Below are 20,861 nucleotides of genomic sequence, written 5' to 3'. Positions count from 1 at the left end.
AAAAAAAAAAAAAAAAAAAAAAAGACAGAAAAGAAAACAGAGGCAAAATCCTCCACAAAACAAGAGCAAAATAAATCCAGCTACATATTAAAAGGATTATACATGACGACCATGTGATCATTTACCATAGAGATTTATCACAGGAATGCAAGGGTGGCACAATATGCAAAAATTAATATAATATGCATATTTATAGGATGAAATCGTGATAATTTCAATAGATGCAGAAAAAGGATTTGACACAGTCTAACATCCTTTCATGATTAAACAAAAAACTCAATAACTAGGATTAAAAGAGAACTTCCTCCACATGACAAAGTCTGCATAGGAAAAACTCACTGCTAACTTCATAGTCAACTGTGAAAGACTGGATTCTTTCCCCCAAGACCAGGAACAAGACTGAAATGCCTGCTGTCATGAGTTCTACTTAACATTGTTCTGGAAATTCTAGTCAGAAAAATTAGGCAAGAGAAAGAAATAAAAGGCATCCAGACTCAAAAGAAAAAAGCAAAACTATATTTTGAGATGACTTGTTCTTATGGTCTTATGTACAGAAAACCTAAAGAACACACACACACACACACACACACACACACACACACCCCACTATGAGAATGGGTTCAGCAAAATTGCAAGACATGAGATCAGTATAAAAAATCAGTTGTATTTCTATACAAAAGCAATGAATAACCAGAAAAGGAAGTTTTAAAAATTCCATTTATAAGAGCACCAGAAAGAATAAAATGCTTAGGAATAAATTTAACCGGAGAGTGGAAACTGGAATCTACACTGAAAACTGAAAACCACAAACATTGCAGGAAGAAATTTTAAGACTAAATAAATGAAAAGACATTCCATGCTCATGTATTAGAAGACCTAATATTGTTAAGATAGCACTCTTCCCTAAGTTGATCAACAGAGTCAATCCAATCCATATGAAAATCTCAGTAACTTTTTTGAAGACATTGACAAGTTGAACCTAAAATTCTATTGGAAATGCAAGGTAGCCAAAACAATCTTGACAAAGAACAAAGTTGGAGGGCTCAAATTTACTTGAAATCATTTTATTACATGCCTCCACCTAAATCTTGTGTCGAAATGAGATATGTTCGTTTAAAAGTGTGTGGTACCTACCCCCAACCTTGTTCTTGCTTTCACCATGTTACGTGCCTGCTCCCCCTTTGCGTTCTGCCGTGACTGGAAGCTTCCCAAAGCCTCCCCAGAAGCTAAGCAGACGTTGGCACCAGGCTTCCTTCACAGCCTGCAGAGCCATGAGGGAATTAAACCTCTTTTCTTTATCAATTACCCAGTCTCAGGTATTCCTTTATGGGAATGCGAACGTGGACTAGTCCATTACTGCTTACTCAAGCTAAGTATAAAGCTACGGCAGTCGAGAGTGTAGGACTGGCATAAAGAGAGACACAAACATCAATGGAACAGAATCCAAAGTCCAGAAATGACCCATGAGTCCACCGTCCGTTCATTTTTGACAAGGTCGTCAAGACTATTCAATGGAGAAATAATAGTGTCTCCAACAAACGGTTATCCACATGTAAAAAAACACAGTTGGACCCTGCTATCGTTTGGATATTGGCCTCCAAATCGTATACTGGAATTTGATACCCAATGTCAGAGGTGGGGTCTAATGGGAGGGGTTTGGGTCATGGGGGAAGATCCCTCACGCATGGCTGGGTGGTATCTTGGTGGTAATGAGTGAGTTCTCGCTCTATGAGTTCACTCCAGAGTTGGCTCTTGAGCCCGCCTGGCACCCCTAGCCCCTTGCTTCCTCCGTCTGTGTGGTCTCCACACACACCAGCTCCGTGCCATCTTCTGCCATGACTGGAGCCGCCTGTGGCCTTCCTCAGATGCAGATACCTGATCTGGAACTTTTCCAGACATCAGAATCATGAGTCAATTAAACCTTCTTTTTAAAATGAATTACTTGGCCTCAGGTATTCCTTTATAGCAACACTGAATGGACCAAGACAGGTGCCAACATCACACCGTATATAAAAACGAATTCAAGCTACATCAAAGACCTTAACGTAAGAGCTAAAACCCCAAAACACACGTAGAAGAAAACAGAGTGTACATCTTCATGACCGTGGATGAGACACTGCCTTCTGAAACAGGATGCGAAAAGCACAAGGAACAAAAGTAAAAAGATAAATTTGACTTCATTCCAATGAAACTCTTGTGTATCAAAGAACAGCACCAGGAAAATGAATGACAAGTAACAGTGGGAAAAAAAGAGCTGCAAGTCACAAGATAAGAGTCTAGTATCCAGGATGTTAGGAACTCTCGCAGCCCAACAACAAATGACAACCCAAATTAAACATGGGCAGAGGATTTGAACGGATATTTCTCCCAAGGAAATATGTGAATGGCTAATAAGCACATGAAAAGGTGATCAATATCATTAGCCATTATGGAAACATAAACTAAAACTACAAGATACCACTTCACATCCACTAGGGTAGTTACAATCAAACAAACGGAAAAAAAAAAAAACAACAAGTGTTGGAAAGGATGTGGAAAAATTGGACCCCAGTACATTGCTGGTGGGAATATAAAATGTCACAGCCACAGTGGAAAACAGTCTGGCAGTTCCTCAAAAATTTAAACATAGAGTTCTCGTGTGACCCGGAGACCCCACTCCGAGGTATACACTCAAGAGAAATGAAAACATGTGCTCACACAAAAACTTGTACATAGATGTTCACAGTGGCATTACTATAATCCCCAAAAAGTGAAAACAACCCAAATTCCATCAACTGATAAACGGAGAAGCAACATGTGGGCCTCCATACAGGAATGTTTTTCAGCCGTAAACAGGAATCAAGTGCTGCTAATGCCACATGTGGATAAAGCCTATGCTAAGAGAAAGAAGCCAGACAGAAAAGGTCATATATAGTGGGAATCCGTTTATATAAAACATCTGAGCCGAGCACGGTGGCTCACACCTGTCATCCCAGCATTTTTGGGAGGCTGAGGTGGTTGGATCACTTGAGGTCAGGAATTTGAGACCAGCCTGGCCAACATGGCGAAACCCCGTCTCTACCAAAAATACAAAAATTAGCCGGCCGTGGTGGTGGGTGCCTGTAATCCCAGCTACTCAGGAGGCTGAGGCAGGAGAATCGCTTGAACCCAGGAGGCAGAGGTTCCAGTGAGACAAGATCAGGCCACTGTACTCCAGCCTGGAAAACAGAGTGGCACTGTCTCAAAAAATAAAATAAAATAAAATAAAATAAAATAAAATGTCCATGATAAGGAAATTCACAGAGACAGAAAGCAGGTGAGGGGTTCCAGGGAATGGGAGGAGGGACAAGGAGGAGTGACTGCTAATGGCTCAGAGTTTCTTTTGGGATGATGAAAAGTCCTGGAATTAGAGAGTGGTGATGGTTGTATAACATTGTTAATACACTAAAAACCACTGAATCGTGCACATAAAAATGGTAAATACAACGTTATGTGAATTTTATTTCAACTTATAAAAATCATTCTGAGTGAGTAGGCCTTGGGGGGAATCCAGTAACATGCAAGCCTCATCACTGAGGTTCGAGAACCGCTGCCTTCCACTGTCGACATCAAGCCCTTTTTTTGGTTGTTGCTGACAACTGTATCCTCGAACCTCTGCCAAGTAAAGCTTAAACCCACCACTACAGCAACTTAGGAACCAGAGAAGGGGCATGGTGGTTTGCTCAGTGTAGCTCACAGACTGCCCACTTGACCCAAGCGTGTGATGCCCCTGAGATTTTAGGGGGGAAAGGTTAAATGAAAAGGAAGGAGGGAGGGAAAGACAGTCTAACAAAATGGCATTAGTTAGCTTGCCAGTAAGAGCTCAGTGCCCCCAGTGAAGAATTGCAGAAGTCGCTTCTGAATGGGAGAAAGCTCCTTGGACGGCTCCTTGGACACACACCACGTGTGCTGTGACCTTCAGCGCCAAGTTTGCTGCATGAGAAGAGGGGGGACGTGGGCAGGATTCAGATGGTCGTGTGTGCCTCTGTGCCCCAAGGTTCACTCAGTGAACATGTGGTCTAAATCTCTGTGACAGACACCCCATGCCAAGGACATGGCCTGGAGCACGGATCTGAGGAACACAGACAAGTCCGGTGCATCCAATACTGCACAGGGCTGTGGGGGGCGGCTGTGGGGGGCAGGCAGAGAGGTCCAAAAGCAGGAGAGCTCCTCAGAGACGGAGGGCTGGCCTGGCAGAAGGGCCGGAGTAGGGGACCTGATTTTATTCAAAAGCAATCAGCTACTTAGGTCATGGAAATCTGCTGCAGAGATTTCCCGAGCCCTACAAGTCAAGTGCTCTGGGGCCTTAAAGGCTCTGAAAGTTCCAACCTGCCGGCCTCCCCAGGGCTCACAAGACGGAGCTTCCTAATGTGGCAGGAAGTCGTCTGAACGTCCTGCCTCAGAAATTGCCCGGAATGAGCAGCAGCTGTCCCAGTTTGTCGAAGAAGCCTAGAGTGCAAACCCAGCTGCCGGAGCCCTTTGTGGCGCGGCAGATGGCCCTGTGAGCTCCCTTGTCCTCTACGGTCCCAGGTGGGGCTCGGAAGGGGCCACGCCTGAGTTCTGGGCTGCCTGTGAGGCATGCCTTTGACAGGTGTGTGTCAACAGTCACCAGGGTCTCAGCTTTACCATCAGCAGAAGGCACAAAGAAGACCCTGTCTCTGAAATGGAAAACAAAAATCCCAGTGCTACGTGAGGTTTCTTGCTCAATTCTGGCAGGTTCTGGGTTTACCTGGCTCTGTGAAGGTACAGGGTATTCTCTTTCAGGGAACTGGTGAAATCACAGCTGAGACCAGTGGCTTCGACCTGGAAAATGAACGTCCAGTTTCACCCTAAGGGACAGAGAGTCGCCTGAGTTACTACTGCGGATAACGGTGGCTTTGACGCCCCACCCTCCAGTCCCCGCGGAGCACACACATCAGGCTTGCAGGACAGGTTGACTTCCCTCGTAGCCAAAGCCATTGCACGCTCCAAGTTTTTTGCAGGCAGGGATGAATCATTATTAAAATAACTGGATAATCAGGTACAACCTGGAACTTCTGTTGTAAAAGGCTTTCTTCCTCCCAGAACATACATGTTAAAATATGGACATAAATTATATGCTAAAGTGTTCTAAAGCAAATTATTTAAGAGATTGCAAAGTTACTTCTGAAAGCTCTGGAGTTCCTCCCCATTCTCTGCAAAACGTCAGCAAAAGAAAGACTACAAACAGCTCAGAAGAAAAAACGGGCCAACTGACATAAAGTTCACATCAAGGGGGGAAAAGGCTTTCAACATATGAAAAATAATGCTCAATTTCACTCATAAGAGCAAAAATAAGCATCTTGAATTGCCACAAGGTATTAGAGTAGATCAACCAGTTTGACGACACACTCTTGTCAAGAGTGTGGCGTCTGGTTCAGTGACGACAGGGGTGAGTGGGCCATCACAGCACGAGGGCAGAGGCCGAACTGATCTAAGGAAAGCACGGGCCATGCAGGGCCCCTCCACGGAGGATGATCGGGAAGGAAACCCACCAGCCAGTACCGGAAGGTTTCAAGACCTCTCTTGGCAAGGTCAAAAACGATGCTGTGTGTCTACGAGCCCAGCGTGCACCGTGGGGTGAGGCTGGAATGTTGGTGGGTGATACAGCCAAGAAATGATCACGCACAAAGGTGGTGGCAGCGATACCCCTAAAGCTGACAGAACCAAGCAGAGAACCAGCCAAAGCCGCAGTTCCCAGCAGTGGGGGCAATTCTGCCCTGGGGCAGCCGGCAAGGTCTGCAGACATCTGTGATGGTCATGACTGCTATGACTGGCGTCCAGTGGGTAGAAACTAGAGATACTGCCAATACCCTGCACAGGACGGGCCCCCAGAGCAAAGAATTATGCAGCCCAACGTCAGCAGGGCACTGGCCCGTAGGTGCTCTCAGTTCAAGCCTCGTGGGATTCCCACAGACAAAGCCCCAGCCAAGACGAACTGAAACTAAAATGACAAACCACACACAGTGAGAGTCCACCGTGAGCACACACCAGCACACACAGCCTCCTGGGAACTTTAGAGAACAGAATTATAAAAAATAATGAATGAAGGAAGTAAAAACATGAGGGAAAACAAAGACTTTACAAAAAGAAAACAAACAAAAAACAACAACAATAACCAACCAAACAAAAAATCCCAAGAGAATCTAAATAAGAAACAAAACTAGAAATGGAAAAGTACAGTCAGTAGATAAGATTGAAAGTAGAAAGGTCTCATGCTGAGGACCGTCTCCCAGAGGCATCAGGGGTCCACAGGAGGCAAATGGGACAGAAAAGTCACACATGGAGGAGAAAGTAAAATCACCAAAATTAGTTTACCAGGAAGCTCAGAAGAGGCAAAAATAAGCCAATGAAAGGCAATGTATAAAGACTTGGATTTTACCAGCCTTACGGAAGGCAGGAGGTCTGCCATTAAAGGCTCTTTGAGGATGAGGAATTGTGCACCCCTGGGCCCTCCACAGAGACCTCTGTAACATTTACCTTTAAAATAAACGTAGCCGGGGAACTTGATGATGCCGAGCTTGGGGAATTGGAAAGCTCTTGTGTTTCCGCATGCAAGTGTTGTGACAGCGCCCAGACAGGACACGACCACTGCTGCCCTCACACAGGGGCTGGGGGTCTGGTGAACGGGGCTGGGACAGTGAGGCTCTGCTGGGCGGTGATGGAAGCAGAAGGCTCCGCTCCTCCTGCACACAGGCAGCCCCCTGCCTTCCCTCCGTGGCCAGTCCTGGACGCCTGAGCCCACGACCAGGAAACAGCCGCAGGTGCAGCCAGCACTCCTCAGGGGCCTCCTGCAGAAGAACCGTGTTGGAACCAGGCAGGGCTAGCCTGGATGTGGGCCTGCTGGTTCCCCCCATGCATGGTGGATTCCAGAGGAAACCAGTCTGTGCTGTTTCACAGGCTGGATCCCAAGAGGGGGAAGCCCCCTGAGTCCGGCTCTCCACCCTGAGGCCCACAGGGTCGGGCCACCTGCCACTCAAGTAGTGCCTGCCGTGGGGTGGCACCTGTCTCAGGCCCAGGAGGGAGCCGCATCTGTCCCTGGCCCGGGGCCATCTCCCCAGCACAGATGTTGAAGCTTTAGGCCTGGCCTGTAGTCCCACCCAGGCCTTCCGCCAGAGTCCCGGGGGATCACCCACAGCTAGGTGCTGCTGACACCGGCTGCCTGACATCTAGAAGCTCCTGGCTCACTGCGGCCTCTGCTCTGAGCTTCCTATCTGCTGCATCCACAGCCCTAGCAGGTTCCCGCCTCCTCCTCTTGCCCTCTGTCCCTAGCTTAGCGACCAGGGGGGCCTCCTAACACCACAGGCCACCCTCTGCTCAAAACGCCGGAGCTCACCGCCCTAACTAGGCCGGTCTGTCCCGCCCCTCCTTGCTCCTCTTGGCACCCAGGGGAGTCCCGCCTCAGGCCTCAGCACAGCCGCTCCTCTGCCTGAACGGTTGCTCGGCGATGCCCACGGTGACCCCTCACGCTCGGCCTTTGCTCAAACCTGCCTTCTTGTCAGACTCACCCGCGCCACTCGGTTCACGCTGAAGCCCAGGCCCACCTCACTTTGCTGCGTTCTTTTCTCCCCTAAAGGACTGAATGATTGACGCATTATTTTTGCCTAGTGTTATTTTCTGTCCGCTCCCACTAGGACGTAAGTGTCTCGAGGACACGCCCACTGTCCGCTTTGCCCACGCTGGTATTCCTGGGAACACTTCAGGGCACACGCAGGTGACCAGGACGCGTTGCCGCAGGGACACACGAGGGGAGGACCGGTCTCAGGCTGCCCGGGATGCTCGGCATGTCCAGCAGCAGGGAGCATCCACGTGGTGCCGGGTCGTGCCCAGGGCCTGCTCCACGGCGGGAGTGGGGGGAACTGGTCTGCACTGACACAGGGAGCCCCAAAGAAATGACAAAGACCCTGCTAAGTCAGGAGGCTTTGGCCCCACACGGACACTGCTTTGTACCAGAAAGAACCCTGAACCGGGCAGGAGGCCTGGACTTTAATTACGGCCCCGCCCCTGTTTGGCCGGGAAGCTGGAGAAGCCACTTCGTTCCCGTCGGTGGCTTCAACATCCAGCTCATCTCCAGAGGGCGGCCCACGCCCGGGCGCAGACGCTGGTGAGCCGCCATCCGCGTGGACACCGGCGATCTTCGAGCAATGCGATGTCACTGTCGGGGCGAAGCCCAAGTGGTCCCAGGCACCTCAGAGGAGGCTGGAACGGGGCTCCCGGGGACCCCTGTACTGAGATGCTCTCTGCGAGTGCAGGGGCTGAGATCTAAGGGAACGCTTCCCCTGCTTCCTTAATTAAAGTCGAAATCTCTTCTGCACAATTAAATAGAGTCTGACGGTGCGCAGGCTCTTTAGACACGCTTTGATATTACAGACATAAAGCAAAGATCAAGTTGAATACAGAATGTTCCTCATGGGGTTGGGTTGAACTGTTCAGAGCAGGCATCGTTTGCGCTGCTGGAGATGACTGGCGCGTTGCTGGAAATGATGATGCCCCCCCACCTTTTCCCCGGGGCGGGCGCTTGGGAAATGGGGACGCGCTTCCCGGAAACAAGGTCATTGGAGGCGGGGGACCCTGCTGGCGGGACTGAGATGCACACACAGCGCTTGCCATCCCCCCAATTCCAGCCCCAACCCGAGCCGTCACAGGATGTCTCACGAGCAGAGCCTCAGTGCAGCCCAACAATTAGAGCGAGCGCAGACGGAAGCAGGTGAGTGCCGCGGCCCGGACGGGCCAGGCAGCCCTGAAAAACCGACTTAATTTTGCTAAGCCTCAGATTCTGCATCTATAAAACGAAAATAAATCGTAATAGAATAGCACCTATCTTACAAGGCTGTTGTGAGGATTGACAGCCAATGTGGATGCCTAGGATAGTCCTGGTGCATAAGTGCTCACACGTGTATGTGCACACACACACACTCATATTCACAGACAGACACATTCACACACATGCATATTCACACACATTAACACACATTCACACATGCACACACACATTCACACACATGCACATTCACACACATTAACAGTCACACACATTCACACACACGCACATTCACACACACACATTCACACAGGCATATACATTCACACATGCACAAAACACACATTAACACACATTCACATGCACACACACACATGCACATTCACACACATCACACGCTCACACATGCATACACATTCACACACATTCACTCACACTTGCACACTGCACATTCACACACACACCCGCACATGCTCACACATGGTGTAGCTTGAAAAGGCTATCAGGTCACTTCCTTGAGATCAAGGGTAGTATCTGCAGTGTCTGCTCTTACTGGTTTAGTATCAGGTGCATCCTCTGAGTGTCACAGGCTTTCGAACCAGAGTGACTCCATCTTGACTGAGGGCTGGAAAATGAGGCTGGGACTTTCTGGGCTGACTCCCAGGAAGTTAGGTATTCCTAGACTCTAGATGTTTATGGCTAAGGGAACAGATTGGTAACGTTTACTAAACAGACCCAGACTTAGGAGTGTCCTGATACCCCGATATCTTGAAAACAGAAGCATTCCCAATTTTGCTTTAAAGATAATAATATTGATTCTTGCAAAATATACTAATAAGGAAAATTAATCCTTTATCCCAAACCCTTGTAGCAGAGCACATCTCCCTACGATCTTTTTTTTCATCTTATATATAAAAAAGCATTGTACCTAGGGTGGATGCGTTCCTCCTCTTACTCTTGGGAACGTCCTGCTCTGTGTACGGAGCAGCTGCCAATTCACCTTTACTTTCTTAATAAACTTGCTTTTGCTGCACACAGTGGACGCGCCCTGAATTCTTTCTTGCCTGAGATCCAAGAACCCTCTCTGGGGTCTGGATTGGGACCCATTTCCGGTAACATGAGGACTCCAAGGATGTTCGGTGCAGGAGCTGGAACCGCAGGCTCCCTCTACTCTGTGCAGCCACCTGGTCTGGAACCACCCCCAGCACCTGCCCCTGTGGGTACGAAAGCAACGTGCGTTCGAGTTCTTACTGGGCCATGATCTCTCCTAGTTTTATACAAAGTTATACAAAGAAACTCACAGAAAAGGATTTACACTATGAAGGCTGTATGTTTAGTAATTTAAGAAGAAACTCATCGTAGCTAAAATATTTCTGCAGATTGTCTTACTGTGAAAACCCAAAGAAAGGCAGAGAGGCCAAAACATGTTCTCAAAAAGACAAATGGGAAAGGAAACAACAACAGAACTGAGGGGAAAGAAGAGAAGGCTCAAATTTAAAAATGAAGATCCGAAAAGAGAATAACTTCAGATCGGGTAGAGAAGAGAACATCATGAGAAAACACTCTTAATGGCTTCATGCCAATAAAGACAATAAACCATGGAGTACTAGAATTGACTTAAGAAACAGGAACTCTGAATAAATACAAAATTGCTGAAGAAACTGAAATAGTAATTACAAATCTATTTTTCTTCCAAAAATCAAACTCGAATGACTTTATCAAGAGTTCTACCAGATATTCAAGGAACAGAATATCCCAATTTTATACAAACTTTAATCACCTCTGCATGGAGAGGGAGGAAGACATGATTAGAGAGAGGGAGGGGCTTCGGCTGTCTGGGTGAAGTTTGTTTGTGTCCATGTATCCACGTATGTGTGCACGTGTGTGCTGGGTACATGGATGATGGCGGGGAGGAGGAAGGTCAGGAGAGCCAGGACCAGCCACGGCGGCAGGTTTGCACACGGCCATGCCAGCCCTTTAGGTGCGCGGGACACTCCTCCCATGGCCAGGTGGGGTCTCAGGTTCCTCCCAATGAGCCTGGGTGGGGTCTCGGGTCCCTCCCATTGAACCACAGCAGACGTCTCACTGTGTGATTATGTGGGTGGTCTCCGAGAGGCTGGGCCTTCCACGCGCTCCTGCTCCCAGCACACCCGGGGCGGCCGACAACCAGCATCAGCCCGCAGCTATGCAAGAACAAGACTTCCAGTGCCCCAGCCTCTGCTCTGCCTCCGGCCGAGGCCCAGACTTCACGCAGCAGAGCAAGCGTCTGCCCTGGGCCGTGAGAAATCCTGACCCTCAGAAACCAGGGCAGCTAAGAAACAACGGTTGTCTTGACCACTGCCCTTGGTGTAACCTGCTGCCAGAACAGAGGCTCCTAGCTGACGCAGGGGAAGGCGAGGAGGGGAGGCAGGTGCGGCCTGTCCAGATGCGGCTCCTGCACATGGACGTCCTTGCTCTGGGTGAGGTCGGACGCACCTGCCTGAGCACAGGGCAGAAGATGTGGTCAGCTGGGGGTGAGGGCTCCCATCTTCTGAGCCAAGAGGGGCACCTGTGCCCCCCCAGAAGCTCAGCGCTGGGAGGGCAGGTTGTGTGTGATTTTGTTTTCTCTGTGTCTTCTTCCCCGGGACATCGCTTGCGCATAATCAGTGCTCAGTGAGAACATTAGGATTCCGAATAAAGGAATCAGGGGTTAAGGACAGGGCTACGCTCGGAGGCCCCTCTGGGGAGGCTGTGGGGGTTGAAGGGTCCAGGCTGCGAGGTCCGGGGTCCCTCTAAGGGAGGCTGACTGAAGACGGGATGGGGCTGGCAGAGGGGCTGGGTGTGGAGGTGGGGCTTGGCGTGCAGAGCGGCAGAGTGGCCTGCGTGGGAGGAGAACTCGGGCCCACCCCGCCTGTGTCCGCACGGATCCCGTGTCCAGGAAGCACTCATTATCCACGGCTCTTTTACTTTGTTGATTCAACAAACACAGAGAACTGCACAGGCGCCAGGCAGTCATTAACCCCTGACAGCCGTGGGTACAAGCGCCCCATGCGGACCGAGGCACAGAGGGTGGAACTCACCTGCCCGAGGCCACTCCTCGGGGATGAGGCTCTTCCAGCCGGGCAGTCTGGCTTCACCGGGAATGCTGCGGCCTCTGGGGGACGGATGCTCCCGGGGGCAGGCATGGCGAGAGGATGCTTTTTCAGCGAAATACACAGAACAGTCCAGCTGTGCCCCAGCGTGTGGGCCACAGTCCCTGCCTCCTTCCTTCCCCCACATGGCCACTGCCCACAGGCAGAGCTGTGGGTTCCACAGCGTCCCCGGAAGCTTGTGCCGGTCTCAGCCCCCGGACCTGTGCGACGGACTTCATCGGGAAACAGGGTATTTGCGGATGTGGCTAAGACAAGGCCCCTAGGGTGGGCCCGAGTCCAGGGACGGGCGTCCCCATAAGAGGGGAGAGGCCGACACTGAGGCCGTGGGATGCAGAGGACAAGGTCACAGCCAAGGAGGGCCGAGGATTGGCGGTGCTGCAGGAGCTGGGAGCGGCAACGCAGGCCCCTCCCCAGCGGTTCAGAGACAGCACAGGCCTGTGGTCCCCTACTCTGTACTTGGGACTCCCAGGGTTGAGAGAGTACATTTCTGGTGTTTTAAGCTGCACAGCTCTAAGTAATGAATGCAGCGGGTTGGGGTGAAATAATTCTAATATTTCCTTCCAAGCAAAAGGCAAACCCTACTTAGAAGCATATGTGTCACCACCAGCCCCAGAGATCGAGGACGGATGAGGTTCGGGTTCATCACTGGCCTCTGGCAGCAACTGAGCCCGCGCTGGGGTTTCAGACATTCCGCCTTCACCAGGAGAAGCTTTGCAAGTTTCCTCTGCTCAGGGCCCCAGGTCAGGGTCCGTGTACCGCACCCCATCCCTCACTCCCTGTTTGCCCAGGATTCCTCCCTGCCAATCCACTCCTTCAGTCCCAAGGAAAACAGTGACTATTTTGTTTAAATCTGGCTAAATACACATAAATAAATGAACCGGACTCTCAAGCAGTTTAAATTAAATTGTGGCTTAATTGAACCACAAGCTCAGTGCCCCAGGCATTATGTCACCACCCTCCCTGATCACGAGCCTGGCCCAGGGGACACACGGCCTCACTGCCACCAGCAAGCCAGGTGCCAGCCTCCAGGATGCCACAGCAAGGGCAGGTCCGCATGCAATATGAGTGTGTCACGGGGAAAAGCTGTGACTGCCACTACCAAGACTATCAGGATTTTTCGAATGTAATCAATAAGGAGAAGTCACTGGGATACAATGGTATTTACCATTCTGAGTTACAATTAGAATCTCTGTAAGTGCTTACATGCATGGATGGTGGCTCATGGGGCGAGTGCCTTGCAGTTAGTGGGGCTGTTAATCTCCATGAACAAGACCCACCAGGGCTTCCACAGGGAGTGTGGTCCTCACTGCCGGGTAAAGATTGCTCAGCGTGGTTTCTAGACCAGGGCTTCTCGGCTGGGATCCACGGCGACCCTCAGATCCCACAGGGCCCCTGGCAATGTCCAGGTTTTGATGATCTCGACGGGGGAGGGAGGCATCCCCGGCATGGAGGCGTGGGGGTCAGGAATGCTGCTCAACACCCGCAGTGTCCAGGATGGCTCCCAGCGCAGCTTTCCAACCCCAAATGTCCACAGTTCCTGAGGGAGAAGCCCCACATCCCAAGGCACCTGGGGGACCTTGTGTGAGGCCAGCAGGGCTGCCATCCGAGGAGGAGCAGAGCAAGGAGGTGGCTCAGGATGTTTCACTGAAGCTCAGAAGCCAACTCTTCAGGACTTAAAGCATTTGTCATGCAGTAGATGTTGCCAGATGATCCAGTCATTGCAGATGGACGCTTTTATCAGCCGCTGCTGCCTCTGTTCTGGCTCTGGCACCTTCACAAATTTGGTTCAAGCGTCTCTTACCTTCCCCATGTTGTCTTATCACCGGCCGCCCTGTGGCCGAACGAGTTTGTTTGCAGGAAATGAGACCCTTGTGACCCACACCTTTCAGGAAGACGATTCTAGGCTCCTCCGTGGGGCCTTTTCCCAAGTGCACACTTTGCCTTCAGTTGGAACTCTTAACCTCGGCAGTGACACGGGTTCACAAACAGGGCCATGTGACCATTGGAAAAACCATCTAAATAAGAGAACTTCTTCAACCAACCAGCGAGCATAGACTGCAGCTGAGAATTGTTTAAAATACAATGTATGTAACCTCAGTCCCAGGCTAGTATTTAGTGTGCCAGTGCAGTTTTTTTTTTTTTTTTTTTTTTTTGAGACGGAGTCTTGCTCTGTCACCCAGGCTAGAGTGCAGTGGCCGGACCTCAGCTCACTGCAACCTCCGCCTCCCGGGTTCACGCCATTCTCCTGCCTCAGCCTGCCGAGCAGCTGGGACTACAGGCTCGCCACCTCGCCCGGCTAATTTTTTTGTATTTTTAGTAGAGACGGGGTTTCACCGTGTTAGCCAGGATGGTCTCGATCTCCTGACCTTGTGATCCGCCCGTCTCGGCCTCCCAGAGTGCTGGGATTACAGGCTTGAGCCACTGCGCCCGGCTGCCAGTGCAGTTTTTATTTCCCAATTCTTACTTGTCCTATCAAGAAAAACATTAGATGAATTAAGACTATAATCACCCATGGGTTACAAAAAGCCAAACATAAATAATTTTGAATAAAATATGACTCAGGAGATTTTTGTTGTAAAATAAAGATGAGTAACATTAGCATCATTCCTGTGATCTCTTTCCGATGCACATACGAGTTCACATGCGGATCTCAACTATTTCGATTTGAAATACTTTTATTTTCCATATGCCAAAGTGTCATAAATTATAAAAGAGTTCTATTTTTCATACATACACACAAGTGTATAAAATGAATAGGATGTAATTAGCAAGGTTTTGGTTCTGTTCAGAAGAGAACTTGCTAATGAGATCCATTTTAGCCATGTTTTGACTGAGAAATTGACAATTATTTTCAGTTATGATTTGTGGGACACAATCTCCAAGTCTATAATACATATAGAAACTTGGTAACTAATAACTAATAACTCTTATCCACAAAGCAGGGTATATACAGTAGAGCTGCATATAATTGCTCCAAAAATTTCCAAAATCAAATTTTGAGGTAATTGCAGATTCACATGCAGTTGTAAGAAACAATACAGCAGGGGCACCCTTGCACCCTTTACTCAATTTTCCCCATGGCAACCTCCCCTAAGCCGCGGAACACCCTCTCCACCGGGACGCTGGCACATACACATCCAGACACAGAGCTCTCCTCACACCAGAGTCCCTCCTGTGGATTCCCAGCCACACCCCCGGCCTTCCCAGCTACCTCCTCCTGAACCCCTGGAAACCATTAATCTGTTCTTCATCGTCATAATTGTGTCATTTCAAGAATGTTATAAAAGTTGAATCACACCCTATGTAACCTTTTAGGATTGGCTTTTTCCACTCAGAATAATTCCCTAGAGATTCATCGGGGATGCTGAATACATCAGGAGTTCATCCCTTTTTATTGCAGAGTAGTACTCCATGGGATGGATGCACTGGAGTTTGTTTAACAACAAGTGGGAGAATATTTGGGTTATTTCCCAGATTTGGCTGTTATGAATACAGCAGTTACAAGCATTTCCACACAGGTTGCTTTTCCTCTCTGGGATAAATGCTCATTGGAGCAACAGGTTTTACTTTTGATAAAATTCAATTTATCCTTTTCCCCCTTACTGACTGGCTGGTTGCATATTTAGTTTTTAAAGAAACTGCCAAATTCTTTCTGGAGTGGTTGTACTACTGGGCATTCCCACCAGCATTGTATGAGAGAAGGAGTTTCTCAGCATCCTTGCCAGCATTGGATGTCACCATTTTAATTTTAGGCATTCTGATAGGTGTGTGGTGACACCTCACTGTATTCGTTTGTCCCACTTTATTGATGTCTAATTAAAGGTGCACACTGTGGTGTTTTGATATATGAATACATTATGATTACCACAGTCAAGCTAATGAATATATCCATCACTTCACACAGTTACCTTTTTTTGTGTACGGTGAGAACATTTAAGATCTACTCTCTTAGAAAAATTCAAGTATGCAATATGGTATTATTAGCTATAGTCACCATGCTGCATGTTAGATCTCTGGAAGTGATTAATCCTGTATAACTAAAATTTTGTACCCCTTGATCACCATCAGTTCCTTCACCCCCAATCCCCTGGTAACCACCATTCTCTCTGCTTCTGAGTTCAACTTCCTTAGATTCCACATACAAGTGATATCACACATTACTGTTTTTCCATGCCTGGCTTATTTCACTCAGCATAACGTCCTCCAGGTTCTTTACACGTTTCTCAAGGCTGAATGATGTTCTGTTGTGTGTGTGTCTCTGTTCTTTAGCCACTCATCCATAAATGGGTACTTAGATGGATTTCATATCTTGGCTATTGTGAATGATGCTGCAATGCTCATGAGAGTGCAGATATATTTGGTCTGATGTAAGTATAACCACCCCTGCTCTCTGTTGGTTACCATTTGCATGGAATATCTTTTTCTGTCTCTTCACTTTCAGCCTATGAAAGGCTAAAGCAAGTCTCTTGTAGGCAGCATAGGGTTGGATTTTGTTTTTAAATCCATTCAATGATTCTATGTCTTTTGATTGGAGAATTTCATCCATTTACATTTAAAGTAATTATTGATAGGTAAGAAATTACTACTGCCATTTTGTTAATTGTTCTCAACTGTTAATTGTTAACTGTTAACAATTAATTGTTAATTGTTAACCATTAATTAATTGTTAATTGTTAATTGTTAATTACTTGTTAATTGTTAATTGTTAATTAATTGTTAATTGTTAATTAATTGTTAAATAATTGTTGATTAATTGTTCTCAACTGTTTTGCAGTTCCTTTGATTCTTTCTTCTTCTTTTGCTGTCTTCTTTGTGATGTGATAATTTTTTCATAGTGTATGCTTTGATTCCTTTCTCTTTCTCTTTTGTGTATCTATTACAATTTATTTTTCTTTTTAGTTACTGTAAGGCATACATAAAATTTCTCTTTTTTTTGAGACAGAATCTCTCTCTTTCATCCAGGCTGGAGTGCAGTGGCACTATCTTGGCTCACTGCAAGCTCCTCCTCCCAGGTTCATGCCATTCTCCTGCCTCAGTCTACCAAGTAGCTGGGACTATGGGCACCTGCCACCATGCCCGGCTAATTTTTTGTATTTTTAGTAGAGACAGGGTTTCACCATGTTAGCCAGGATGGTCTCGATCTCCTGACCTCATGATCCACCCACCTCGGCCTCCCAAAGTGCTGGGATTACAGGCGTGAGCCACTGTGCCTGGCCTAAAATATCTTTTAGTTGTAACAGTTTATTTAAGCTGATAACAATTTAACTTCAACGGTAAACAAAACTCTATACTTTTCTTTTCCTCACACATTTTATGTTATTGATGTCACAATTTACATTATACATTATGTGTCTATTTACAGATTATTGTAGCTATACTTATTTTTAATACTTCTATCTTTCTGCTTTTATGCTGGCATTAAAGGTGACTTATGACACTATTACAGTATTAGAACATTCTGAGTTTGACTGTATTCTTACATTTACAGTAAGTTTTATCCTTTAATATTTTTTCATGCTATTAGTGAACATTCTTTCCTTTTTTTTTTCTTTTTTTGAGATGGAGTCTCACTCTGTCACCCAGGCTGGAATGCAGTGGCTGGATCTCGGCTCACTGCAAGCTCTGCCTCCTGGGTTTACGCCGTTCTCCTGCCTCAGCCTCCCAAGTAGCTGGGACTACAGGTACCCGCCACCTCACCCGGCGAGGTTTTTTTTGTATTTTTTAGTAGATACAGGGTTTCACCGTGTTAGCCAGGATGGTCTCGATCTCCTGACCTAGTGATCCACCCGCCTCAGCCTCCCAAAGTGCTGGGATTACAGGCTTGAGCCACCGCGCCCAGCCTATTAGTGAACTTTCATTTCAACTTGAAGAACATTCAGCATTTCTGGTAAGGCAGATTTAGTGGTGATAAACTCCCTAAGCTTTTGTTTGTCTAGGAAAATCATTATCACTCCTTAATTTCTGGAGGACAGCTTTGCCAGGTATAATATTCTTGGTTGGCAATTTTTTTTCCAGGACTTTGAATATATGATCCCACGCTCTCCTGGCCTGCAAGGTTTCTGCTGAGAAATATGGCAATAGTCTTATGGGGAAATTCCTTTATATGTTATAAACTGATTTCTTTGCTGCTTTCAAAATTCTCATTGTCCTTGACTTTTGAGAATTTTATTATAATGTGTCTTGGTAAATATCTCTTTATGTTTAATCTATTTGGGGTTCTTTGGGCTTCATGGATCTGGATTTTTATTTCCCTCTCTAAATTTGAGGAGTTTTCCACCATTGTTTCTTTAAATAAGCTTTCCTCACCTTTTGCGTACTCCACTCCTTCTGGAACACCTATAATGCATATATCAGTTTGCTTGCTGGCAGCCCATAAGTCTCTAGGATTTCTTCACAGTTTTTCTTGCTCTTCTGACTGAATAACTACAAATGTCCTATCCTTAAGATTGCTGATTATTTCTTCTGCTTAATTGAGTCTACTGTTGAAATCTCTATGGAATTTTTCAATTCAATCATATGTACTTTATCTCTAGAATTTCTGTTTGGGTCTTTTTTATGGTTTCTATCTCTTTGTTGTTGAACTTCTAATTTTCCTCATGTATTATTTTCTTGATTTTTGTTTAGTTGTTTATTTGTGTTCTCTTGTAGCTTACCAAACTTCTTTAAGATGATTATTTTGAATTCTTTGTCAGGCTATTTGTAGACCTCCATTTCTTTAGGTTTGGTTATTGGTGCTTTATTTCATGTATTTAGTAATGTCATATTCCCTGAGTATTCATGATCCTTGTGGCCTTGCATTGGTATCTGACTATTTAAAGAAGTAAGCACCTCTTCCAGTCTTTACACACCGACTTTGGCAGGGAGAGCCCTTTGTCAGTCAGCCCACCCCAAGATTCTAAGGAGGGGCAAGAGTGCTTCCATAGGAAGGCCTGCTGCTGGAGTTCTCAGGCAGGTTAGCTTGCTGCCTGGGTTTACAAGGGCCAGCTCGGTGCCTGGGTCCATGGGACAGGCCTGGAGTTTGGGTCTGCATGAGTAGGTGGTACCTGGGTCTGCAAGGGCCAGCCTGGTACCTGGGCTGCAGAGTCCATCCTTGTGCTGGGGTAGGCCTGGAGCATGTGGCTGTGAGGACTTGCCTGGAGCTAGGGTGGGCCTGGAGGCTAGGCCTGTAGGTGCAGTCCTGGCACCTAGGTTCACCCTGGGGAGGGGGAGGGGCCTCATATTGGACTCCACAGTGAAGTCGAGTGCTCGCTTCATTCTCCTTCCATGTGGAGAGTATTTCTTTCCATGCTGTGCTATGTGGACTTGGGGGAAGAGTGGTATGAGTTAATGTGAAACTCTCCTTCCTTTTTCAATGCATCTTTCCTTATTCCTGTGTTCCATTCAGGTGCTAATCTCTCACCTGGATTCCTTAGTTCTTGTGAAGGTATTTTTGTGTGTGGATGGTTGTTCAAATTGTTTCTCTAAAAGTATGAAAACTGGAATTTTGCCATATTGATGACATCACTCCTCACTGTCTTTTAATTTGCATGTTGTTAATAGCTAGTGACACTGAAGACCTTTTCATGCACTTCTTTGTCATCTATCTATTCTCTTTGGTGAAATATTTTTTCATGTGTTTTGCTCATTTTCTATTTGGATTGTTTGTTATTTTGCTGTTGGGTTTTGAGAGTTTTAAAATGCATTCTAGATACTAGTCCTTGGTTGGCTATGCAGTTTGCAAATATTGTCTCAAAGTCTATAGCTTATCTTTAAAACCTTCACACAAGGTCTTTTGCAGAGCAAAATATTTTAATTTTGATAACATCCAATTTATCCTTTTTTTTTCTTTTATTGGCTGTGCTTTTGGTATCGAGAATGATTTGCTTAGCCCAACATCTCAAAGGTTTTCTTCTGTTATTATTTATTTATTTATTTATTATGAGATAGGGTCTTGCTCTGTCACCTAGGCAACACCAGTGCCATGGTGTGATCGTGGCTTACTGCAGCCTCAATCTCAGCTCATTGCAGCCTTGATCTCCCAGGCTCAAGCAACCCTCCCACCTCAGTCTCCTGAGTAGCTGGGACTACAGGTGTGTACTACCATGCCTGGCTGACTTTTTTTACTTTTCATAGAGACAAGATCTCACTATGTTGCTCAGGCTGGTCTTGAACTCCTGAACTCAAGTAATCCTACCTGCCTCAACCTCCAAAAGTGCTGGAATTACTGGCATCAGCCACCACACCCAGGCTTCTCCTGTTGTTTTTGTAATGTTTAATTTTACATTTAAGTCATGATCCATTTTGAGTTAATTTTTATAAGGTGTGGGATTAGGTCAAGATTTTTTTTTTTTTTGGCTTATGGATGTCTTATTATTTGTTGATAAGGCTATATTTACTTTACTGAATCACTTTCGAACCTCTGTCAAAAGTTAATCAGGAATTTTTTTGTGGATCTATTTCTGGGTTCTCTGTTCTGTTCCACTGATATATGTAAATATCCCTCCACCAATACCACAAAGTGTCAATTATTATAGCTATATAACATGTCTTGAAATCAGGTGGATGAATTTTTCCCACTTTATTCTTCTTTTCCAAATAATTTTACCTATTCTAGTTCCCTTGACTTTCCATATAAACTTTAGAATAATCTCATCTATATATTTTTTTAACCACTGGGATTTTGATAAAAATTGTGCTTAACCTCAAATTTTTATAACAATTTGGGGAGAACTGACATTTTTTAATAAGCTAATTCCATAAATGAACATGATAAACTCTCCATTTATTTAGATGGTTTATTTCTTTTATTTGCCTTTTGTAGTCTTCAGCATTAAAGTTCTATACGTGTATTGCAAGACTTATACCTAAGTATTTCATTTTGTTGAACAATTGTAAAGGGTATTATGTTCTATGTTTAATTTTGATGTCCATGTGTCTCGCTAGTGTATTGATTT

At 46.5% G+C, this 20,861-nt stretch overlaps 1 protein-coding gene across 1 annotated transcript in view; it reads right to left on the bottom strand.

Moving 5' to 3' along the window:
- The window catches only part of KCNG2 (potassium voltage-gated channel modifier subfamily G member 2), an 81,243-nt gene that overhangs the window by 25,135 nt on the left and 35,247 nt on the right, over positions 1–20,861 (bottom strand). The window contains 1 exon segment of the mRNA XM_017873801.1: positions 4,748–4,847. The gene's annotated coding sequence lies outside the window, so the exon portion shown is untranslated.

This window comes from Rhinopithecus bieti, unplaced genomic scaffold (assembly GCF_001698545.2).
Source record: "Rhinopithecus bieti isolate Rb0 unplaced genomic scaffold, ASM169854v2 scaffold_8690, whole genome shotgun sequence".
In the NCBI taxonomy this organism is placed as follows: Eukaryota; Metazoa; Chordata; class Mammalia; order Primates; family Cercopithecidae; genus Rhinopithecus; species Rhinopithecus bieti.
The sequence above is the reverse complement of the archived record's forward strand: the minus strand, read 5'-3'. Positions and strand labels throughout refer to the sequence as shown.